This window comes from Alligator sinensis, unplaced genomic scaffold (assembly GCF_000455745.1).
Source record: "Alligator sinensis unplaced genomic scaffold, ASM45574v1 scaffold1590_1, whole genome shotgun sequence".
Classification (NCBI taxonomy): Eukaryota; Metazoa; Chordata; order Crocodylia; family Alligatoridae; genus Alligator; species Alligator sinensis.
The window spans coordinates 47,297-71,098 of NW_005843414.1; the positions used below are offsets into that span (position 1 = coordinate 47,297).

General features: G+C 43.4%; 1 protein-coding gene across 1 annotated transcript in view; it reads right to left on the reverse strand.

The window, feature by feature from the left end:
- LOC102367837 (inversin-like) overlaps nt 1–23,802 on the reverse strand; it is a 108,822-nt gene that overhangs the window by 37,349 nt on the left and 47,671 nt on the right. The gene's annotated exons all lie outside the window — the stretch shown is intronic.

The window sequence follows — 23,802 nt, forward strand, 5'->3', positions numbered from 1 at the left end:
AAGCCCCCCAGCCCACATCTGACCAGTTATTCTGGCCCATGGCTTGACAAAGGTTCCTAGCTGCTGGTTAAGAGGGAAGAAGTGGTGATAGGGGTTGTAGTTTGGAGACACTCCCTTATTTAGACTACAGAAGATGGGAATTTAGAGATGGTTCCTTAGTTAAGTTAGTTAGGGCCTTGTTGCATGTTAGACTTACCATGTACTAACAGCACTTACAAATCTAGTGTCCAAGCATCCAAGCAGTAAAGCATGCTATTAAGAGCCATTTTAGCGTAGAAACTTTTCCAAAGAGGAGTATCTCTAGATCATATTACCTAACACATGTTGAGCTAACATCAGACTGCTTTATGGAGGTAATACAATCAGTGGACCCTGCTGAGGTGGGGGGTGTTGGAGCCCAACAAAGCTTTGGTTCAAGGCTCTGGTGTGGTAAGGAGTCTGGGAGCCTGAGAAATGACTGTTTGTCAAGCTCCCTCGCTCCATGGTACTGAAGTCTTGCCAGTTCAAGGCTCTGGCACAGTGTGAGGGCTTGGAGCATCACCAAAACCCAGCCTCTAGTCCTGCATGGGAGCTGGTTCAGGGTGCTGGTGCAGTGCAGGGGCTGGGTCCAGTTACCATGCCATACCAGTGTCATCCCCAGCCCCTGCACCATATCACAGCCTTAACCGGTTCCCACGCAGTTCATGGACTGGGGCGAGCTCCCATGTTGTGCTGGTCTTGCTTCCAGCTCCCATGCCACAATGGAGCCTTGAATTGGCTCTGGTGAGATTCTAGGGTTTTAGCCCTGGGATCACACTGGAGTTGGTTCAAGATTCCAGTGGATTACTACAAACTACATTCAGATTGTAGTAAGCATTAATGTGTGACTGCTCAGAAAATGTTCTAAGTCATATTAATGCTTGTGGTAGGACACTTTTGGGTGCCTGCCACTTTAAGGATAGGAGCAGGCAGCCGAAATGTGCTTGATTATGGTGGCCATTTTAGGACTCAGCTCACACAGGGTGAGTCAGCAGTTTGCGGCCAACCACCGAGCAATGAACATCATCTGGCTGAGCTACTGCTTGTGGAACATCTTGGAGGAAAGGGTAGGAGCTATGGGGATGGTTGGTCCTGGACATGACCTGAAACTGCACCCTGCTGGGGTAGAGAGGCCTGGAGGGACTGCCTGTAGCAGAGCAGTGTCATTCAGATCCTAGGACCGCTAACCTTCCCAGCAAAAGGCGGGTAGGGGCACCTTAATAACCCCAGCACCCACAATATTGTAGGTAAGAGGGCCAGGCACATCCCATGACACCTGAGCCCAAGGGAGTGTAAGACCTCAAGAGACCCAGGAGTGGGTAGGGGGCCAGGCATGTCTCAGGGGGATGAAAGATCCCGGATAAGCCCAGGGAGGGGGCAGTAATGTAGCCCAGAGAGAAAGGGCAGGAGACTGGCTATATGAGGTTTGGTGGGTTCACACAGAGTAGGGAGCATTTTTATGGACTGAAGGATTGTGCATAAGCTAGGTGTTGAGGTCTGAAGGGCAGCACCAGGGGGTGTGCTAAGTAGTGCTGAAGGACAGCCAGAAGGGCAGCACATGGGCCAACCCCCATGAGTACATAAAACGTAGAGTCACCTGGTGAAGGGTTAGGGGCCAAGGTAGCCCAACATTTGGTGAATTGGCTGATCGCTACCCAGATGACAGTCATGGGAGAGGCCAAAAGGCTGTGTGTTGGCCAGTCAAGGAGTGAAAATGATAAGCCTGATGGCCTATGGAAGCCACTCAGGGGAGCAGGGCAGAGTGAAGGAGGCCCAGTATGGAGCAGCGTGAAAGAGGCCTGGTGAGAGAGGGTGGAGTGCAAAAGGCCCCAGTGAGAGCGGGGCGGTATGAGTGAGGCTCAGAACAGAGCAACGTGTGAGAGGCCTGACAGAGGACTATGTTTGGTGTGGCTTTAGGTCAGGAGAATAATAATATTCTGGATGCCATCTGCGAGGCGTGTGCCACAGTGTAGGGTCGGTACGGAGCTGTGGATAGCACCCCCCTCATCGGGACATTATAATGGGCAGCCTCCTATTTAGAACACCAGTTTATTAAACCAGCAAGTTGTGGCAGGAGAGATTGAGCGGACTGCCCTACTTAGGTGTGCGGGTCAATGTGAGATCCAACCCCAGGATGGCCCCCTGTCACAATGCTTATTCTGATCTAAATAGAATGTGCTAAGTATAATGTATAACAAAGAACCTGAAGACATTATGAACTGCTCCACAAATTAAAGGGTGTGGTTCTTTTTATTCACTGTATGTCTGGGTTTATTGAACCCAGTAACCATCACATCCTTGAACTAGGCCATTCAAAGCTACTTTTGGTAGCTCTATGTCACAGTACAGTTTGAAAAGTAGACATAACTTGAGCCTTACTTTTTCACGTGGCTTCCCACAAATAACCCCAGCAATTTGGATCCAATTATGTCAAATGTACAGAACTGAAACTAAAGTTGACATTATAATGAAGGGGTTAAGGAAAATAATGGAATTGTTGATGGTAAGAGAAGAACTGGACTAAAAGAAAAAAATAATTTTATTTAAGGCAAAGTGTAAAATGGCAATAGAAAATATCAAGAGAATTGTCTGAGAAGCAATCTGGGAAGCAAGATTGAATAGCATAGAGATGAGTGGCTGAAATCACAGCAGTGGACTTCAATGGGAATAGAGACAAGTCCTCTGTCACTTAAGTTACCAAAACATGATGCCAGATACTCCCCTTGAGAATGCCGCTTCCATAACACTTGCACTGCTTGCTGACCAATACATTTATAACTGAGCCCTTGGCTACATTACAAAGTTCTGCCAGCAGAGCTGTGTCAGCTAGCACTGTGAAAAGTTCACTTCAAAACAGCAGCAACCCCTATAGTATAGATACTATATTCTCTTAGGCTCTGGTTTTAGAAGACTTCTAGCAGATCAGTAGTGAGCCCTATGCCGTTCGTTTAAACATCTATGCCATTAAGTGGTGTACCATATGGAGAAATTATATGGGACTTAATATCAGTGTTTCAGCTTGAAAAAGAGTGAATTATGGACTGGAGGGAAGGGCTTTAGAAGCAATTATGAAGGCATAAGAAAGAAATAACAAACAAGTTTTCTTTTTATTTTATGTATTGTTGTAAATAATTGGCTATAAATTTGCTCTTAGGTCATGGTCAATAAGAATTAAAGCTACTCAGAAAAGAGACCTTTATAAGAGATGGTCAGGTATGTGAAGGATTGGTCAGGCTCAGTATCATAATTTTCAGGAGTAATTTGTTGCTTATTGAAAAGAGATGTTAATATCCAACTTGAAAGCAACAATATACTGAGAAGTAAATTAAATAAAAGATGCTAACAAGAAAAACACTGTTGTAATAATTTTATAAATAAACAAAGGTACTAATTTAAAGTCTAGTCCTGTTGTTTATTCTATCAAGGCACATGCTAGCACTGCAAGCCTTTAGAGGCATTCTTCAGCAAATTGTTTGTTTTAGTAGTATAATAATGTTTCATTCATTGAGTTTATCTCCTTTAGAACAAAAAGTAATCTTTCTTCAAGGAAAAGCAAGACAGTGATAACTAGACAGCAAATTGTCGAAGACAACCAAAAACTCAACTGTCAAAATTATGCAATACAATGAAACAGTTCATATAAATTGTATTCTAGTTCACTTCATGCGCCACTCAATCATTAATTAACTCTCAGAAAGAATGCATAGTATGGCTGCCACATTTCTACAACAGTGAATTATCAATATAAAAATATTTAGTTTCTTTATAATTCATGCTAGAAGATTTTCCTCTTTGGGGGCTGTTTATCATCTCTGAGTTAAAATCATTCACATATATTCCCCATCTGAACAGTTAAATTGCTTTTGCTCAATTTATAAAGTCTGAAATGGTATTACACTGCCAAAGCCATTTCACAAAAAATATCATTTAAAGTTATGCAGGCTCATTAACTGCAGGGATATATAATTAAACAAAGAGGTTAAAGCATACATTAGCCTATTCTACTTTTCTATTACTTTTTAAAAGCTTTCATATGACTTCCTTCTTGTCTCTGAAAGCTAACCACCCCTCCTTCCTTTCAGTAAAGCTGACATTTGACAGCTTCACATAGCTGACAGGGTTACCCAACAGCCCACCCTCCCTATTCTCAATCCAATTAGACCTCTAATCCTCCAGATGAAAGGCCCAACTACTCACGCTCCTCATGACAACGACAGCTATTGATTATTTGTCACTACAGCTAACACCTTCTCTGTTGAGGCCACTCTGACAGAAGCAAACCTACCAAATTAGACAGCACTTTATCTGCCCTGGAGGCCAAATGGCACAACAAGTAAAGGCTAATAAATGGTATAAAAATGAACAAATCATAACATTATGACAGGTTGATCGTTGCCAGCAGCTCTGCAGCTCAAGCCTGATGCTCTGTTAGACCTGCTCCTTTTCTTCACTCCTCCACTCATGCTCCAACTTTGACTGAATTAAAGGCCAGAACAATTAAGGCATTTGACCAGCAAAGATAAGCCAGGATAAAAGTATCATCAAGGGACACAAATGTCAATAGCAGACTACCGTTTGTCAATACAAACATTCTAGATGCAAATGCTTATGTCTCTGCTCTCCACTAGGCTGCACTGATTCCCTTTATAAAGAAGTCTTCTCGAACATAAACAGAAACTTGCAGAAATTAACCCCCCAAAAGTCACATACCTCAATGGGAAATGTTCTGTCAAGATCAAGAATTTTAACATTAAAAAATGGATCCTGATAACCTGCAGCATGACACAGCAATAATAACTAAAACATTAGAAATAAAAATAATATGTATTAAAATCCCCCTTTCACTTTGATGGAATTATGTATGACTGATGGAGTTATGTACGTTTTTGGCCTTTTCATTATTATTACTATGACTATTAGAAAGTAAGCTCTTTTAAATTATTAACCATTCAAGACCGGAACACTTTTACTAAGGAACTATACAACACCCAGAAAACAGGGCTTTGGGAGACAGGGAGCTATTGTGATATAACCAGCATCAGCACTCCTTATATGCACTATCAAATACACAAAAGCCTCGATCAAGATGAAGGTCTCATTGTGCTGGACATTGAGCATGGTACATAGGGGGACTTGGGCTTAGGAGCTGACAATTTAATTTAAAATACAATGCAACAAGTGAGTGTAATGAACAAAAGGAAGGAAGAGTTGTAGGGAATGTGACAGTAGCAAAATCATTCTGCTTAAGAAGAAAGCTCTGTAGCAAACGTGACCATCCTGAATCATTTGAAAGACTTCTCTTTTACAAATAAATTCCCTGACACTCAATCTAACCATCACTAGTTGTTTGATTACTTATTTCTATAAAAAAGATGCAATGCTTTGAAATTATTTATATACAAAAAAATCAAATATCCGTTTAGTTAAAAGTAGATGGGCTTAACTGTTACTCATTTTGCATAATCTACAATGTAAAGGAGGAAAAATGTTTATATTATAAAGTCCAGGATTACCCTAATCCATTAAGAAGCTAAATAAAAAATAAAATTCAATATTAATAGAAAATCTAAACCTTGGCTAATTACCATTATTTCTTTAATATGAAAAATGTATTTCGTTATGCAATAGATGTATCTTATCTGCCCTCAAACTGTTTTATTTATTTACACAAACATTACAACACAATTTAGGAGTATGGGGTGAATAGACTAATATATTATTTAGAGTGTTCACCCAAAAATATCATTAATAAGCTGAAACAATCAATAGTCTCTCAAAAATGTTCATGTTACAATATATTAAGATCTTATAAAATTAATAGCTTGGTAAAAATATGTTCTCTGTGACTAATATATTGAAAAATGGTGAAACGGCAGGGTAGATACTATAATTATTAACTTTAAAAAAATGAAAGAATTGGAAAAATGAAAAGTGCAATATTTCTAGGAAGAAAACCATAAATTAGTTTAAGTTTTTATTTTAAAATGTACAAAACAAATATTAAAATATTAAAATAAGTTAAAAATGCACATTCTAAAGAAAACTTTAAAAATATTTTATAACATTTACTAAATTTTTCTACTTTTTTATGAACTCTGATGCATGATTTAAATAACATTCTGCTAATTTAAAGCAATATTTCAACATTAGATCAGGGTTTATTAAATTCATGCATCATAAAACTACTTGGGTTGAAAGAGACCCCTAGTGACTTATTTATTCCCTCCCAGTGGGATCATGGAGGATTAAGTACACAATTTTCAAGCTATTTCCAACAGATGAACACCATGTCTAGCCTTGAGATTTTCGGTGATAATGACTGAACAGTATCCTCTAGGTAATTATCTTACTTTCAATCCTTAATTCGTTTCATTTGGAGTGGAATCAGGTCCTTGGTAGCATCATTCAATTTCCTTACTTTTTAATTATAAATGTTAGTCCCCTGCTACAGTTTATGTTCTCTGCTGCTTTGTCTGTCTTCCCTAGCTATTAAGTCCAGGTTTCCATTTAAAACATTGCTTATTTATGGGCAGCTACCATGTACCAGTTCCCTTTTCTGCAGAGGAACACACCCAGTTCATTTACTTCTGAGAGAGATTCTGTCTCAAATCAGAATCATTCTTGACGTACTCTCCTTACACTCTTTGCATGTACAGGGAACACATTTGCTCCTAAAGCCCCTCCTAGAACCAGATTTTTTGTTTTATTCTGTTTGTAGCCTTCACAGTTATGAAAAAATATTGAAAATGTGACCAGGGTGTAACCAAAGTAGGGACAGCCTGCACTGTTAGGAAGTCAAGCAGGCGTTTAATTTGGTTCAAGTTCAGCTACGTTAAGTGTATTCAAGTTAAATTCCAATTCACAAACCACAAATAAAACAAACCTTAGTTACCAGTTCAAACTGGCTTGAATGAAAGTTCGACCTTGCTCACTCTTAAAGGAAAAAAAAAAGAACTAAAACTTTAAACTGAAACTATTTTTTTGACCACTTACATCTGTTTATCATTAAATTTTATATTCGATCTCCTAAGGTCATATTCTGTTCCCTTCCTGATCATCTAAGTGTCTGATTTTAGTCATCTACATGGCATTTTTGGTCACCTAAGAGGCATTTTGGGTGCACAAATCTACAGGCACAGACGACTGTGCACAGGTGCAGAGTAGGTATGTGCAATAGGCTACACACTGGCCATGTATATACGGGTGCCCAAAAATGTTGCTTGTAAAAACATATGACTAGGACTTAGATTAAGAACAGTGCTCCCAGATGTCACTCCTCACCCACCCATAGTCCCATTCCATCTGCCTGGCTGAGCTCACTCTGCTGTGGGACTCCTGGACGGTCTCCATGGAGGCCCTGACTGCCCATTCTGTCCGGAAACCCCTCTGGTGCATGTAAGACAGATGGGCTGGAGTGCCTGGGCAGTGGGATTGGGTCTGGTGGCGGTAGTAACATGAGTGGCGGGAGCCCCGGACGTGGGGGGGCGCGAGCGGGGAGCCACTGTTGCCAGGGCTGCCAGGAAATGTAGTCCGTATGCTGCACCACCCTTGCCCCACTGTGTGCCCTCGCACTGCTGCAGTGGAACTGGTCACACACACCACGGCCCAGGCTGTCCCCCACGCCTGGGCCAGGAACAGTTGAGGAACCTGCTGCAGGGTGGATAAAATCCTTTAGTGGGCTGAATCTGGCCCACAGGCCACATTTTGCCCAGCCCTGAGTTACAGTGTTGTGATAGGAAGTTAGGAAGCTCCAGGTTCCGGTCCCTCTGGACCAGAGTAGAGGCCTAGAATCTAGGTTCTCTGGTGAGTGTTCTTGCTAGTAGGGCAAAAGATAGGACGATTGTCTCTCTCTGCCATTTTGCTGCTGGTGTGCAGAAGAAGTCTTCTACATGCTCTGGCTCAGTGGCTCCCAACCTTTTTTTGCTGCGACCCTAAATCTGGATCATGACCCCTGCCCCCAGCACTGACTTGCTCATGCCTGGCGGCACCAGCAGAGCCCAGGTTGGGCTGGGATCTTGGGGGCAGTGGCAGCGAGAGCCATGCAGACCATGGGCTGGGAGAGCCCCACAGGCGGGAGGGGCAGAATGAGGGGCGGACCCTCTGTGACCCTGATTTTGGTCATGACCTGAGGTTGGGAGCCACTGCTCTGGCTCATGCATCTGACCTGTGTGTAAGTGGATTTTTTTAGAAAAAAAATGCCAGGCAGATGACCAAAACTGGATACGTATATGAGCAGAAGGTGAATAAAATGCCACCCCCAGTGTTTTTGTGTTGTCAAGTAAACAACAATTTTATGACAAAAATTTTTGAGCAAAACAAAACAACATCTTTGCTCTATCATATAAGACATCTGTGGTGAAAGGATAACTCTGAGGCTGAAAATGTTCTTTCAACACTCGCTTGTGTTGTTAAAACTGACAGTATAATTTTAGTCAGCTGACAGTTTGAGCATAACATTTTCTGGTGTTCCCAGTAGCTTAATATGTTTTTTTTTTCTTACTGAATTATGGCTCATCTGCAAATAAATAAGAAAATCACTCAGCCTTTCCTTTGTTCACATCTTCCTTTCTTTTTTGGAGAGTTTACAAACTTCAAAAATTTCCAAATTATCAGCTGATATTTTAAATGCAGGTCTGTCTGACACTGGTTCAAAGTCATTATTTTTGTTGACTTCAAACTGAAGTATTTCCATTTTGACTGTATTTCAGTTAAACGAAGTTCTGCCTTGACATGTAGAATCAAGGTCTATAAATAAATAAAATGATATCAAACAGCGTTTTCTCATTCTTTCATTTAATCGGTAAGGATTAAGGAGGTGGAAAACAGATTTCTGATGTTTCCGGTTGGCATTTTAAGTAAGTACTATAAAAGTTATTCATGGTCTGGTATTCATATTGACCAATATGTGTTGTCATTTTAACAGGATTCAGTGCAATTATATTATCTTCGGTGGCACTCCATTGTGCTTCTTTCAGATGCAGCTCGTGGTTTAAGGTGGTCATGTCCTGGCAAGAAGCCAGATCGCCAAGAAATGGTCAAGCATGTTATATGTTGAGTGCCATCTGGTAGGACAATTCATGTTTGGATTTTCTAATAAAAAAATTCTAATGACTACCAATCTTGTTTGGTTTTTTCAACTTTTTCCAACATATCAAGTTTATGAATTCTGTCAGACTGTATGTTCCTTCAAGGGTCTTTGACTGAAAGCTGAAGTATAAGGGCAGAAAAGGGGACTCCCTTCAATGTTACATCCATGGCAGGTATATTAAGTCTAGCTTCTTCAATCGTAAGAATCAAATGTATTGAGCTTGGTTCAGTCCAAGTTCTTTTTAAGCATCTTCCTGAAGAATAAAATCTTTATTTCTGCTTATAGAATCATAGGTTTGGAAAGGATCTCAAGAGTTATCCTGTCCAACCCGCTCTGCACAATGCAAGATACACTATTCCTATTCTATCCTAGACACATACCTATTCAGCAACTTCTTGAAAGCATCCAGTAAAGGAGATTTTTCTATTGGGTAGATTCTTCCATTGTCCTACTATTTTGCCAGTAAGGAAGTTTTTTTCCAGCATTTAATCTAAAACTGCTTTGCTACAGCTTAAATCCCTTACTTTGTGTCCTATCCTCTAGGGCAAGGAAAAAAACTGTTCTTCATGGCAGCCTTTCAAATATTTGAAAAATACTTTCATGTCTTCCCTTAATCTCTTCTCCAAAATGAATAAAACTTATTTCTCTCAATCTTTCCCTGTATGGCTTACATTCTAACTCCTTTTCCTTAAGGACACGATCCTTGAAGCACAAAGGAAGTCCATTCCCATGCGGAGGAAAGGTAGCAAAAGGGCTGGGAAGCCCTCTTGGCTAAATAGGGAAATCATGGTCCTCTTAAAGAAGAAAGAGGCATACAAACAGTGGAAGCATGGGACAGTCCCCAAGGACTGGAAGAGGGCCAATGTTCAAGAAGGGGAGGAAAGATGACCCAGGTAACTATATGCCAATTAGCCTAACTTTTATCCCAGGGAAAATCCTGGAAAAATTAATTAAGGAGTCTATGAATGATAGGCTTGCAGAAGGTAGGATTCTGAATGACAGCCAGCATGGCTTCATCGCAGGCAGGTCTTGTCTTACCCATCTCATTTCCTACTATGACCAGGTAACTCGCCACCTGGATAAGGGAGAGGTTGACATTGTATACCTAGACTTCCAAAAGGCCTTTGATCTGGTACCCCATGATGTTCTCAAGGGAAAATTGGAAGATTGTGGGCTTAACTGTGAGACAGTTAGGAGGGTAGGAAGCTGGCTCCAGGGTAGGATCCAGAGAGTTCTAATGAACAGATCTGTGTTGTCCTGGTGAGAAGTGGCTAGTGGTGTCCCTCAGGGGGAGGGGGACCTGAGCGACCTGGAGTGGAGGTGACCACCTCCCCACACACACACACACACTGCCAAGCTGCTCCGGCTTTCCCCACAGGCAGCCTAGCACCTGAACCAGCAGTCCCAGAGGGAGAGAAGGAGGGAAGAGGGCAGGCTCTTCTTTTCCTCATGGGGAAAGCTGGAGCGGCAGGAGGTGCCATACTGCGCTGTCCCCCAGAGCTATCTTGGGGAGAAGTGCTGCGGGGCTTTGGCCAATTTCTGGAGAGCTGCAAGTACCATGCCAGAGCTCATGCGGCTCGCTAGTGGCCATTTGGCCACCTAGGTACTATGCCATGCCTTCCTATGCTAGCTTAAACTAAAACTTCCTTAAACTAGGTTTCCCAGAGAATGAAGACCAAAGCTCTGAGGTAAGTGAGGAAGGGGGTGACCTGGAGGAAGTACAAAGCAGGAGGGGGTAGCAAGGAAGGCCTTCTCATTCTACCTGAGAAAGTAGGGAAATTGGCTAGTAACCTCAGGTACCTATACATGAATGCATAGAGCCACAGTGGTGGTGAAAGTGTCAGCACTTCCACATGCAGCACGGTAGAGGTGGAAGTGCCGCTACTTCCGCGTACGACACAGCAGCGGCGGAAATGCTGGCACTTCCGGCACCAGCACTTCTGCATGGCCGATGTGCCGCCGCTGGAACCAATTTTAGGGGGGGCACAAGCGCTCTCCCCCCTACCAGATGGAGTGCTCACTGTTGGGGTGTTGGGGGGTGGGGGGGCCTTAGCACTCACAGGGGAGGCACATGCCTCCCAACTATACAGTTGCTCTAATAAAAGATACCACTAAAAATCCTTGCCCCTCATACATTTCCTAGACCATGGTGGCTACAACAACACTCCAGCCCTCCGTTATCCTTCCACATGTACCTGGGTCGTCATCTCCTCCCTACTTGGGACATGGCCCGTGCCACAAACTCACTTTGTCACTGAAAGACACTCCCAAGTCCCACTTCTGGGACATTGCTTGATAGCCATCTCATCCCCAGAGCAGTTCTTTTTCTTCAGATACCCAGACTGGCTCTGCCAGGCTTGGGTTACAGCCAAGTTCCACCTGGGAGGCAGCCTGTTTTCTTCTGTTGAAGTGACTTCTCACTGCTATTGATTGGCTCCACTGGCACAGCCCTGCTGGCCCAAGTGAGCACTGAGCAAAGGACTGAGCAGCAGCAGCTCAGGCCGCAAACAAGATAGAGAGAGAGAATGGGAGAGAGATGGAGAGGGAATAATGGGAGAGAAAGAGGGAAGGGAGAAACAAAGAGGGAGCAAGAGTGAGAATGGGAGAAAAACATGGAAGGGAGAGAGGTCAAGCAGGTGGGGGTGATCCGTGCCAGACCGTGGTGCTTTGAGTAACTGACTGACTGGCCCCTGGAATAGAAAAGGATGATATGAGAATCACTGTTTTGGAGTATGACACACTGCCACCTGCTGGGATAGTGCCAACTCAATTGATTTCTTTAGTTTCTTTGGTGCAGGAAAGACTAGAATGGACACCATGCCTTGAAGTTAAATTAATTTACGTAGTTTTGCAGTGACTCAAGGTCACTCTGAACTGCTTCTTGGACTGTTTACCTCTACTTTCCAGAAACAAGCACAGTTGATTAGATTCAGCAAATATGCAACTGGGTTGTGTTATCACCTTTGGTTTATTTAAAAATTGTATTTCTATTGTAATTTATTATAGTAATTGAAAATTAATCATGAGAGGAAATTAACAAAATTGCATGAGAAGGTTCTTCAAAACGAACAGTATAAAAAAAATCTATTTGTCAAGTTGGGAGCCAGACCATCATTCAATCATGTCATGGAACCATATCACCAACCTGAAAAGCTCTCTTGAAATATACCAGCTTGACAACTATGCTCTACTTACTTTAGGTAAAAAATAAAAGAATGACAGAATTAAAATAACAAACAACCATGACATGCATACAACTATGACATGCAGGTCTGATGAACCCACATCCTAGAAGGCTAGTATGATACAATCCAATATGGATTCCTTGTTCAAAATTAAGGCAGTTATGATAACAATTGATGAAGTTACCTTACTGGATGTTTGTCTAGAATTAGTCACTGTAAATGGATGATCACTTACACTAGTGCAGAATTTTACAAAAATTGTTGACACCATTCTGGAGAAATTTACAACAAATGCTGAAACTGTTTAAGCAAATTCACATATAACAAAAATCAACACAGATTAAATGTAGGATGCTACTCCTAGGGAAGAACAATGAAATGTACAAATATTGGATAGGAAGTAACTGCCTGGGTATTAGCATTGCTGAGAAGGATTTGGAAGTTTTGATGGATCACACTCAGTTTGAGCCAGGAATATGATGTAGTTGCCAAAAAAGAAATGCAGTTTTGGGGTGCATTAGTATCATAGTAGAATCATAGAAAATTAGGGCTAGAAGAGACTTCAGGAGGTCATTTAGTCCAGTCCCCTGATCAAAGTAGGACCATCCACAACTATATCATCCCAGCCAAGGCTTTGTCTATCCAGGTCTTAAAAACCTCCAAGGATGGAGGTTCTACAATGTCTCTGGGTAACCAGTTCCAGTGCTTTACTACCCTCCTAGTGAGAAAGGGTTTTTTTGATGTAGCTTGACACCATTGCTCCTTGTTCTGTCATCCACTACCACTGAGAAGAGTCTAGCTCTATCCTCTTTGTAACCACCCTTTATGTAGTTAAAAGCTGTTATCAAATCCTCCCCCATATTCTCTATTCCAAACTAAATAAGCCCAGTTCCCTCAGCTTAACTAACACTCATTTGGACACGCCCGTATTGTTCACTTTAGTCTGATTCTTTTAGTCTGCGATGCCTAAAATTGTTTCTATGAATCTCAGTTTCTACTGATTCCATCAAAATGGATGAGGCTTGGTGACATGACTGCAGAACTGCCATCTTTAGACCTCAGCTCTTATGGACTGAAACAGTACTTTTACATGGAATGTAAGTCTATTTTTTCTTTGACCAGCTTCACTGATGCAGCTTCACTTCCAAGAGAAAGTTTATCATATGGATTAATACAAGGAGGAAAGCAAGTACTTAAAACAACAGTGAAAAGGGCTGATCTTGAGCTGCTTTTATTTGACTTCACATAGGCATACCTGGCAGCACACAGTTGTTAATATATCTTTTTCAAAGGCAGAACTTTGATTTCAGTTAGAAGAATTTTATTTTCCTCAGGTGATCTGTATATATAACCATCCTGCAAGTTTTATAAGATAGCACAGAAATATTGTGTTAAAAAGGCTCAAAACACTTTTCTTTTCTTTTTCTAAAAAGGCTTCAGAAAATTCCTTAATTTTTTCCACCAATATTGATCTATAATTCTGTGGAATTCAATGGATTTTTAAAATCCACAGGACAGTTTCTATCTGGGAAGTTGCAAAAAACAGTGTATTACATATGATATGAAGATTGCTTTTGACAGTACCCAAATCACTAGCCATTTTTTATTATTTACTCCTGATTTTTAGTGCATTTTTAATTTTAATTTTCTGCAACGATGGACTATTTCAACATTCTAACATTTTTAGAAAAACTGGCAAAAAGAAAATGTCACTGGTAAGTTATGTGGAGGTTTCTTATTAGGTAGTTTCTACAGAAATAACCTTATTTCTTGTTAAGTCATGGATCCATGGCAATCCAGAGACTGTTATACATAAAATGAAGTTATATAGAATCTAACTATTAATAAATGAGATGCAAGGGACTAGGACTAATTCTTCTGTGCAGGAACAGTGCAAGGTTAATATTAAAGCCCTCCCCCCCCTTCTTCCCCATGCACATACATAAGATCTGGTGTCAGGTTGTGTGTTAGGAAGCAGCCAGAGCTCTTCAGTACTATGAAGATTGTGTGCTGCCTTGCAAACCATAGGGCACAGACCGAAGTACAGCTCCCTGTTGTAACTCATGATGCTTTGCAAGAAACATCATGAGTTACAATGATCCCCTGGATCCAACAGAAGTACACTGTTGGGTCTGGGAGGGATGGGGAATCCAGTTGCTGGCTGTAAGCTTGCAGCCCATTTCCCCTAACAATGCCCCTCCTTCCTCCCAGCCCCTGTGCTATTTTTAGAATGGGAGGGGGGAAAGGGACTGAAGGGAGCTCCTTCTGGGGTTTCCCCAGCCAGCACTGGAGGGTGGGGTGGATGGAATGGAGCCCCCCCACACTCCAGTGCCAGATAAAAAAAACCCAGACCAAACTCCCTCTGCTCCCTTTCCCCCCTCCCATTCTGAAAACAGTGCCAGGGGTGAAAGGCAGAGCAGACTGAAGTTACTGAAGCTGCTCAGTTTTGGGTTGTTTTCATCTGAACATTTATTCAATGAGGGTTCAGATTAAAAGGGCCCACTCCCATTACAAAGTGCTCTGCAGCCCTGCATTTCTGTTTGGTCACAGCTCTAGAGTGCATTTAGCAACCCTAAACCTCAGAATTTAACCCCTTAAAATGCCTTGGCATGATATTAAACAAAAAGGAAGAGCAAGGCTACACAAAGCAGAAGATTCTTCCATTACAGAGAATCTAAGCATCAGGAATAATACTCTTAAAAGAACGATGCCAAGCAATTCAATGTTTAGGGTGAAGAAAGTCAGTCACCCCTCTCCATTTTTTCAGGAATAGCAACCAGTCTTAGTTTTGCCTGTTTTCCAGTTTCTTACTCTTCACATATATACTCTTTGTTTTCAGATAGTCACATCAGATAATCTCTTATGCAAATGTATCACTCTATTTTCAGGTTATTAAACAGAGCCAACAAGAGTCTGTAACACCTTCAGTTTTAGTGAGAGATTCCTGTATTGTATGTTGTCAACAGATTAAATCGATTCTGTGATCAGTGAAATTTTCAGCTCCTACAAACAGGACTCTGGGGATGTGGAGCTGTCAGAGCATAGTGTCTATACTGCCATCTTTGGCATAGGGCAGCAAGGTTTTGAAAAAGTCCCCTTATAGGTAAGAGAGCATTCTCTAAAGGTAATTAAAATGTTCTACTGTTATGAATCTGGAAAGCTCTCCTCCTTGCTCCCCCACATCAGTGAGTTTCAATGTTATTTCAGATAATAAAGTTGTAGTCACTCAACATAATATTTTAATTGCTGATATGGGGGCAAGTTTTGGGCTGGGTCTAATGTTGGCCTGCCCACCTGTCTAAGCAGGGCAGTCCACCCAGTCTTTCCTGCCACAACTTGCTGTTTCTTAACCTGGTGTAAAATGCGGGAGGCCACCCATTTTAAGACCCTGATGCCTAGGGGTTTACACATGGCTCCAGCCTTCCCTTACTGTGTCCCATGCCTCGCAGATAGCATCCAGTTTGTTATTGCACCCTGGCTTCAGGCCAGGCCAAACTCAGTCCACTGTTGGGCCTCTCACACATTGCCCCTTTCAGGGCCACATTCATACCACTCCTCTCTCATTGGGGCCTCTTCCACTCCACCCTCTCTCACAGGGCTGCTTGCAGGCTGCCTCTCCCTGGGCCACTCTCAGCCCTGCTCCCTTGAGCGACTCCGCTTGGGCCATCAGGCTTGACTACTCTCATACTGGCACTGCACATGCAGCCCTTCAGATCACTCATGGTTCCCTACTCTATGTGGCATAGTCCTTGTGCCTAACACTGGGCTGATTCTGGCCCTAGTCCCTCACCAGGTGACTTTCCACTTTCACATACTCGTGGGGATTGACACCCATGGTGCCTTTCAGGCCGTCCTTCAGCCCTACTCAATACACCATGTGGTGCAGCCCTTCAGACTGGCCTTTAGTCCTATTCTACACCTTGTTAATGCACAGTCTTTCAGGTCATAACGATGCCCCCTACTCTGTGCAGGCCCACCATACATTACTGCCCCCACTATGGGGCCGCTCTCCTGCCCTCTGGGCCATGTTACTGCCCCCACACTGAGGCCTCCAGGGTCTTACTGCCCTGTGGGGCTCAGGTGTCCGAAGACATACTTGGCTTCCATGCCTGTACCTAAGTCTAGTGACCCAACAGAATGTGAGGGCTGGGGTTAAGAAGCCCCTCCCCGCCTTTCACTGGGGAGGCAACTGGCCTGGCATTTCTGGGGAGTTCTCCCACCAGAGTTAGCCCCACCAGGCCATCCTTCCCCAGCAGGGTGCAGTTTTCAGTCATATCCAGGACCAGGTGCCTCCTTCCATCGCCATAGCTCCTGTCCTTACTTCCAAGGTGCTCCTGAGCAGTAGCTCAGCTGGGTGTTGCTCTTCTGACTTCATAAATTAAATGTCCCAAGTAATTCAAAGGTAAGAGGAATAAAACAGTTATGACTGGCCGTGTCTAAATGAGACGCTAACTGTGCAGTCATTACCGTGCAGTCGTTTAGTACTTGTATATACAAGTACTAAATGACTGCGCAGAAACCAGAATTACTGAGCAGTAGTGCCAAGGAATGGCTTTTTTGTGATGCTGACTGTGCAGTAGCGTCTGACTACTGCGTAGTAGCTTTGCGTCATGCTTTCTGCCACATGATGCTACTGCGCAGTAGTCATGGGCTACTGTGCAGTCAATGTCTTGTGTAGATGCGGCCACTCAATATGAAAAGGAGGCTTTAAAAAATAACCCTACCCCTTTGTTATCTTAAACCTGGTCAACTATAACAAAGCAAAAAAAGGTTCATTTTCATGAAAAAACCCCCAAAACCTCTTCTCTATTCAACTGATGGAGCATCCCCATCACAAATTCTGCCTTTGAGCGGATTTTTCAAGTTTTTCTTTTTGTTCGTCTCCCTGCTTTTTAACGCCCATTTGCTGCGTGTAAGATCTGTTCTCCTGAACTCTAACGAAGAGTCAAGAGGAGAAATAGTGGGGTTCAACCTAGGACCTAGTCTCTGAGGAGTGGAGCAGTAGGGCTCCCCTTGCAAAAGATCAAGCATGAAGAGTAAGGGCCTTGTCAGACCTTATGCTGTAAGCTGAACAAATGTTTATTGGCTTAGTCTTGTTTGGTTTAGCGGAGCAGTCACATGTAAAGATAAAAAACCCTTCTCTGACTGTCCCTGACCTGCACAGCTGTGACCTGCCATTAGAGGCTTTGTGAGCAGGGGCAGGCCTAGGAGCCAGGGGAAGGACAGGCTCGCTGCTTCTGCTGGGCAGAGCAAATACTGCAGCCTCAGAGTGCCTGGCAGTCACTTTTTTAACAACTCAGAAATGTTTGATAAATGGAAAAATAATGAATTCAGTTTTCCTTTTGCATTCTCTAATCTGTCAGTCTTCAACCAGCAGCCTTACTTATCAAGAGTGGAGTGAGGATGGCCTACTATTAGATAAATAATGATGTCAGAATCATAGAAAATTCGGGTTGGAAGGGACCTCAGGAGGTCATCTAGTTCAACCTCCTGCTCAAAGAAGGACCATCCCCAAATATATCATCCGAGTCAAGGCTTTGTCTAGCCAAGTCTTAAAAACCTCCCCCCCTTCCATATTTGCCACATGCATGGAGTAAGGGGGCGCTGCTGGCCTTGCTCCCCCCCCGTGGTGTCCCAACCCCGCTCCCCCCGGTACCGCCACTGCCACCTCCAAGGAGCCTAGTCTTGCCCCCCGCTCCCTCCCGTTCCATCTGCTTCATTGCCGCCACCTCCAGGGAGCAGGGCAGGGGAGCACCTCCAGGGAGCAGGGCAGCTGTGCTGGCCTTGCCCTCCCCTGCTCTATCCTCTGTGTCCCCACCATCATGGTGGTGCTCCGCCACGCTGCCACCTCCTGTCTGAACACTGTATTCGCACTCCGACTGGTTGTTTCCGTCAGCCAATCAGAGTGCAAATAAAGTGTTATGAACAGACAGACAGGCAGACAGATAGACTGCAGCTTTTATAATATTAGAATAATAGAGGAAATAAATATGATCCCTTGCAGACTGTGAAAATAATGCTTTTATCTTTTTTAGTTCTGGAGTATACTGCAAAAGGCTAAAAATTTTAATTGCAATTTAACTGGCTAAAGATAAGGATTTATCTGTGAAAACCAGTACTTTCCACAGTGCCAAGATATTTTGGCATATCTGCAAAACAGTGCAAGAATAACAGATATTTGGAGGAATGATTAACTTTTCCAATATGATTATGCCTTTCACTACAATCCAGATTTTATGGATTATCCAACAGATTTTATTTTCTTTCAATGTTTCTCTTGCATTAAAGTTAATCTTATAAAATCATAATGCTACTTAAAACTGAAGATATAAAGGCATATACAGTAGTAATTTAACTTCTCTATTGAATGAGACTGAATTCACATCATTTGGAAAGGTAAAAAATACAAAGGAATTTTAGTACAGGTTGTTAAAGAGGGAACACTTCACTTCACGTATGCTAGTAAACTTCAGATAGTATTTATGGTGGGCAAATAAACGTGCATATTACGGCAATAGTAAAGTTGCATAAGATCTAGACAGCATCTTTTGCAGCATCAATAGCTGTATTAAATGCCCTGCATCTCATACATTTGGAGAGTATTTCTACCTCTGCTGAAAAAACAAGAATCACAAGCTTTGCCCTCACAGTGGACATACTTAAAGAGCACATTATGTGGGTGATTTTACCTCTGCCAAAAAACAAAACAAAAAAAAGTATTTATTTTCACACTAAAAATACAGGAACTATATAATATTTTTGCATCCTGATGAACTAGGTACTATTTAGTTTGCTTTCTTATTCAAAACACAAGAGGAAATTTTTATTCATTTTTGCTACTCTGATAGTAAAAGGCTCATTAGGACAAAAAAAATCAAATACAAAATAACAGATTCCCTTTGATACTTTAAAACTGACATACAAACTGTATTCTGGATTATAGTTTGGAGATAAATAAATGTATCACCATATTTACTGAATCAAAGATGACATTGAATTTAAGATGACCCCCAAATAACTGGATTCTATACATGGAAAACTTATAAATTCGTCATAATTTTCCATGTATAGAATTTAATTATGGAAGAGTCATCTTAAATCCATTCCCCCCACCCCTACATCATTCCAAGCAGCAATAGGAGGGCAGGCAGCAGGGAAGTCAAGTGGCATGACCCCTGCCCCTTCCCCCCTGTCCTCCCCACAACTGCTGCCTGCCCCTCCCTAATGGCTGCACACCCCGGTGCCTACCCCCTCTCAAAGGTGCCTGCTCCACCTACCATTTCCACCCCCCTTTCTGTGCCTGTACACCCTGGCACCTGCCACTGTCCACAGTGCTTGCATCCCCAGCAACTACCTACCTCCTACATGCCCATCCCCACTACCATTTATCCTCTAACTCCGGCTCAGGGCACAGAGCACATGGTTGCTCTAGGCCCCTGCCTGGCTACACAGCAACAGTGATGATGGCAGCAGAACCGGAGGTGCTGCCAATGCCGCTGCTGGCCAGACAGGGGCCAAAGCAACCATGTGCTCTGTGCCTTGAGTCAAAGCATGGCTGGAGCAGGGCCAGAGTTTTAGCTGAAGGAGAGTAAGGAGTTGGGGGCAGGAGAGAGGTCCAAGGGCAGTGGCTGTGGCTCAGACTCAAGCCCCAAACCAAGGTTGGGGCTAGACTTAGAGTTGAAACAGCTGTCTTCTCACCTCCTGCTTGCACTCAAATCCAAGACAAGGGGCTTCCCCCCATGTTAAATAGGGAAAAAACCCTTTTCTTGGATCTGAGTAAATGTGGTATTTAATGCAAGAAAAAGAAGCTGCATGATCAACAGTCAAAAAATTCCAGCAGCAGGTGGCTCAGGCACCATAGAGATTCAGTTGAGGTGCAAAGGAATGAATGGGGCAGAGGAACAAGACAGAGTGAAATGGCACTAGTGAAGTTTCCTACCACCCAGCCAAAGTGCTGGGCAGATGAAGATCCCATCACTGAATGCTGTCAGAGCCTCTCTGGTCTTAATCCAATGGCTCCACAAACTGGATCTTGCCCATGGACCATAGGTTACTGACCCCTGGTCTATACACTCACCTCATGCTCCAGGCCAGATCTGGACTGTGGGACTCCTCAAGAACTGGATCAAGCTCAGGCAAGTGGCTCTGATTCCAGCCTTGGGCATGTGGTGGCAGTAGCCACCCAGACCCAGAGCATGTGACAATAGTGGCTCCGGCTTCAGCATCTGTTGGCAGCAGCTCTGGTATGGAGCACAGGTGCTAGCTGCAGCATAGGGCAATGATTAGGCTAGCAGTGGAATAAATAGCGCTTAGGCCAAATTGCCACTTGCCACAGTGGTGGCAACAAGCAAAATGGCAACTGTAGTTGTATCAGCCCCTGCTTGCCATCCTGCTGCATATCACCATGTCCACCAGGGTCTAGGGGCCCTGGATTCTGCTGCAGGCCAGTCCTCCTTGCAATGCCTTTTAAGGCTTCATTAACGCTCATTAAAAAAGACAAAAGTAAAAGAGATCTACAGAATATTAGGTCACATTCTTGACCAGTGGAACTTGTAAGTCATTGGACTCAGTAAATGAACATGTTGATTTGGTAATTCATTGAGACGCATTAACACAGACTCCACATTCAGTAAGCGACTGAATAAGGTAAGCAGTTACACATGCACAACTTAGTTAAAACATTTATCTTTTCAAGCATAAACATTATTCTTCCATAAGGAGTCAGACCCTGCAACAATTCATATTACAAACTTCAGCTGAATTCTCTGTAGGCCTTTCTAAAACAAAAGTGTATGTATATTCAGGGGTTTAGGTTGTAGCCGTGTTGGTCTAAGGATATAGGCAGACAAGGTTCCTTGGGTGAATTTGATATCTTTTATTAGACCAACCCACACACATCTGCATAAAATGTTGGAAATTAATGAACAGGTAAAAATGAAGTAAATGGTTATACTACATTACTTGCACCACATGTATCAGTTAATCTGATTAAAGTATAATTAAATTCTCAAATATAATCTAAATTTAAGATAATATTTATTAAAGAGAAATATAAAGAGAATACCGGCTTGCTTTGTATCTCCTCCTCATCAGCTGCTTTTTATACTATTGCCGCCCTTTGTAACAATTGCTAGGTCCTCTGCATACCTAGTCAGTGCAACTGCACTTGATTTGTGCTCGCTGGCCAGATGACTCTTACCTTCCTCCTCTTAGTTATTTGACTCCTCTAATTCTTCAAGATATGGAGCTATTAATGCCCAGAGTATATGTTATTGTTGTATATTTTTACAACCTCATTCCTGGAAATATTACAAATAAAATGTAAACCATATAAAAGCAGCAGGAAGCAGAAGGAATAATAGGAAGCAGAAGGAACACTAGACTCACAAAGACATTCCTAAGAAATTCCTAAGAAAGTACTGAAGTTTCCCTTCCCTTCCAACCCTGACATTACTTGTGTACTTCACCTTTTAAGAAATTCTCAGAATTGCCACTGACATTAACAATTAACTATGGCATGGTCCTTTATCTACTGCGGCCACCTATAAGTTTATTGGGGTGCTCACCAGGATCTGGGAGAACATCTGTTCACCAGAGCGCCCCAAGGGATGACAAGGTTGAATGGTCACAAACTCCTCCATGATCGTTTCAGGCTGGACATAAGGAAGAACTTCTTTACTGTCTGAGCCCCCAAGGTTTGGAATAGACTGCCACCAGAGGTGGTTCAAGCACCTACTTTGAATGCCTTCAAGAGACATTTGGATGATTATCTTGCTGGGATCCTATGAACCCTGCTGAATTCCTGCCCCTGGGGCAGGGGGCTGGACTTGATGATCTTCTGAGGTCCCTTCCAGCCCTAATGTCTATGAAATGAAATACTGAAATCAATGGCAATATTCTAAGTAATACTGACAACTATACTATCCAGACTTGAGTGAAAATTTTGCTGAATTGGTGACTGAAAAGGAGAGAATTGCTTTGTGCCTGCTGCTTTAAGAGATTTGAGCAGGCTGTGGAGCAGCCGGCAGGTGCAATGCAACTTAACAAAATGGTTACATGACCATGAGAGGAATCCTGGATTGGAGGATGGGGCTGAGCAGCCTCAGTATAAACCCAGGCCCTCAAAGATGAGCTGGCGGTTGCTGCAGGAAGCCAGAGGGATAACATCGCCAGGCCAGAACTGCTGCTCCCAGAACACCTGGAGCTTAAGGGTTGGAACTATGGAGATGGAGGCAGTTCCTGGTCCTGGGGCATGACCTGAAACTAAATTCTGCTGGGGAGGATGGTGTGCTGGGGCTACCCGTGGCAGGGCAGACTCCAGGAAATGCTACACCAGTGCCTCCCTAGTGAAAGGTGAGTATGGGGCACTGGAAAACCTCAGCCCCTGCTACCTTGTGGATGATGTGTGGGGGGTGGGGGGAAGGCTAGAGGAGCACACCCTGACAGAAAATCATAGGGCCAAGGCCCACAGAGTGGAGCTTGAGGCCCATGGGGTGTAGTGGCCCTACTGAGACCCCAGTGAGGTGGAGTGAAAGCTATACGCCACGTAGAGTAGGGTCCGTGGGGGGCCTGAAGGATTGCACATAGGCTGGCCAGAGTAGAGGCCCAGTAAGGGGCAGAGAGTGAGTCAGTCCAGTAGGGTGAACAGCGGGCTCAGGAGGGTTCTAAAGAGTAACTATGTGGGCCACAAGCTCACGGAGTGAGAGCAATGTTTGGAGGGGCCCGAGAAAGCAGAACTGTATGGGAGAGAGGACTAGATGATCAAAACCAAGCCAGAAAAACCTCGACTGGTCCATGCTGGGGCCAGGACCAGAACAGTCAAAGGGCAAGGACGCCCACTGCGAAGGATGGCCAGAAGCTAGAGGCCTGGAGTTCTGACTGGGCTAGAAGCAAGGCCAGGGCCTATAAGGCCAAAAGTCCCAGGGTGGGCCACTGCCAAGAGGGAAGGAGGTCTAGGGAGTTTTGCAGCCCAGAATGAGGGTGGAGGTTAGGCTGCCTGAATAGGAGGTATCTAGGTTGGGTCCAAATGTCAGGCGGGCATATAGTGGGGCCCAGAGTGAGCCCGGAGCCGTATAGTGATGCCATCTGCAAGGCATGAGACATGGTATAAGGGGAGGTTTGGAGCAATGTATTACGCCCTTGGTATTGGGTATTAAATGGTTAGCCCCCTGCCTTGTAAACATCCATTTCAGTTGCTTCAAAGGCATGGCAGGTGAGCAAGGTGGGTGGATTGACCTAGACAGGTGGGAGGGCCAACAAGCTGATTGGCCACAAGGTGGTCCCCGATCACAATGACTTTTAGTTAAAGCACTCCCACCCCCATTTTGAAGCACGGGGACACTGAATATACGAGATGCTGAGGTTGCTGGAACATGCTAATTAACTTGCTTCAGCCGACTCAATTAATCGAGTTTGCTCCGACACCCTGTAATTACAGCGCTTTAGAGCAGATGTTCTGCATGTCTACAAGCACCCAATATGTTTAAACACTAAAAATGTATGGCGCAAAAG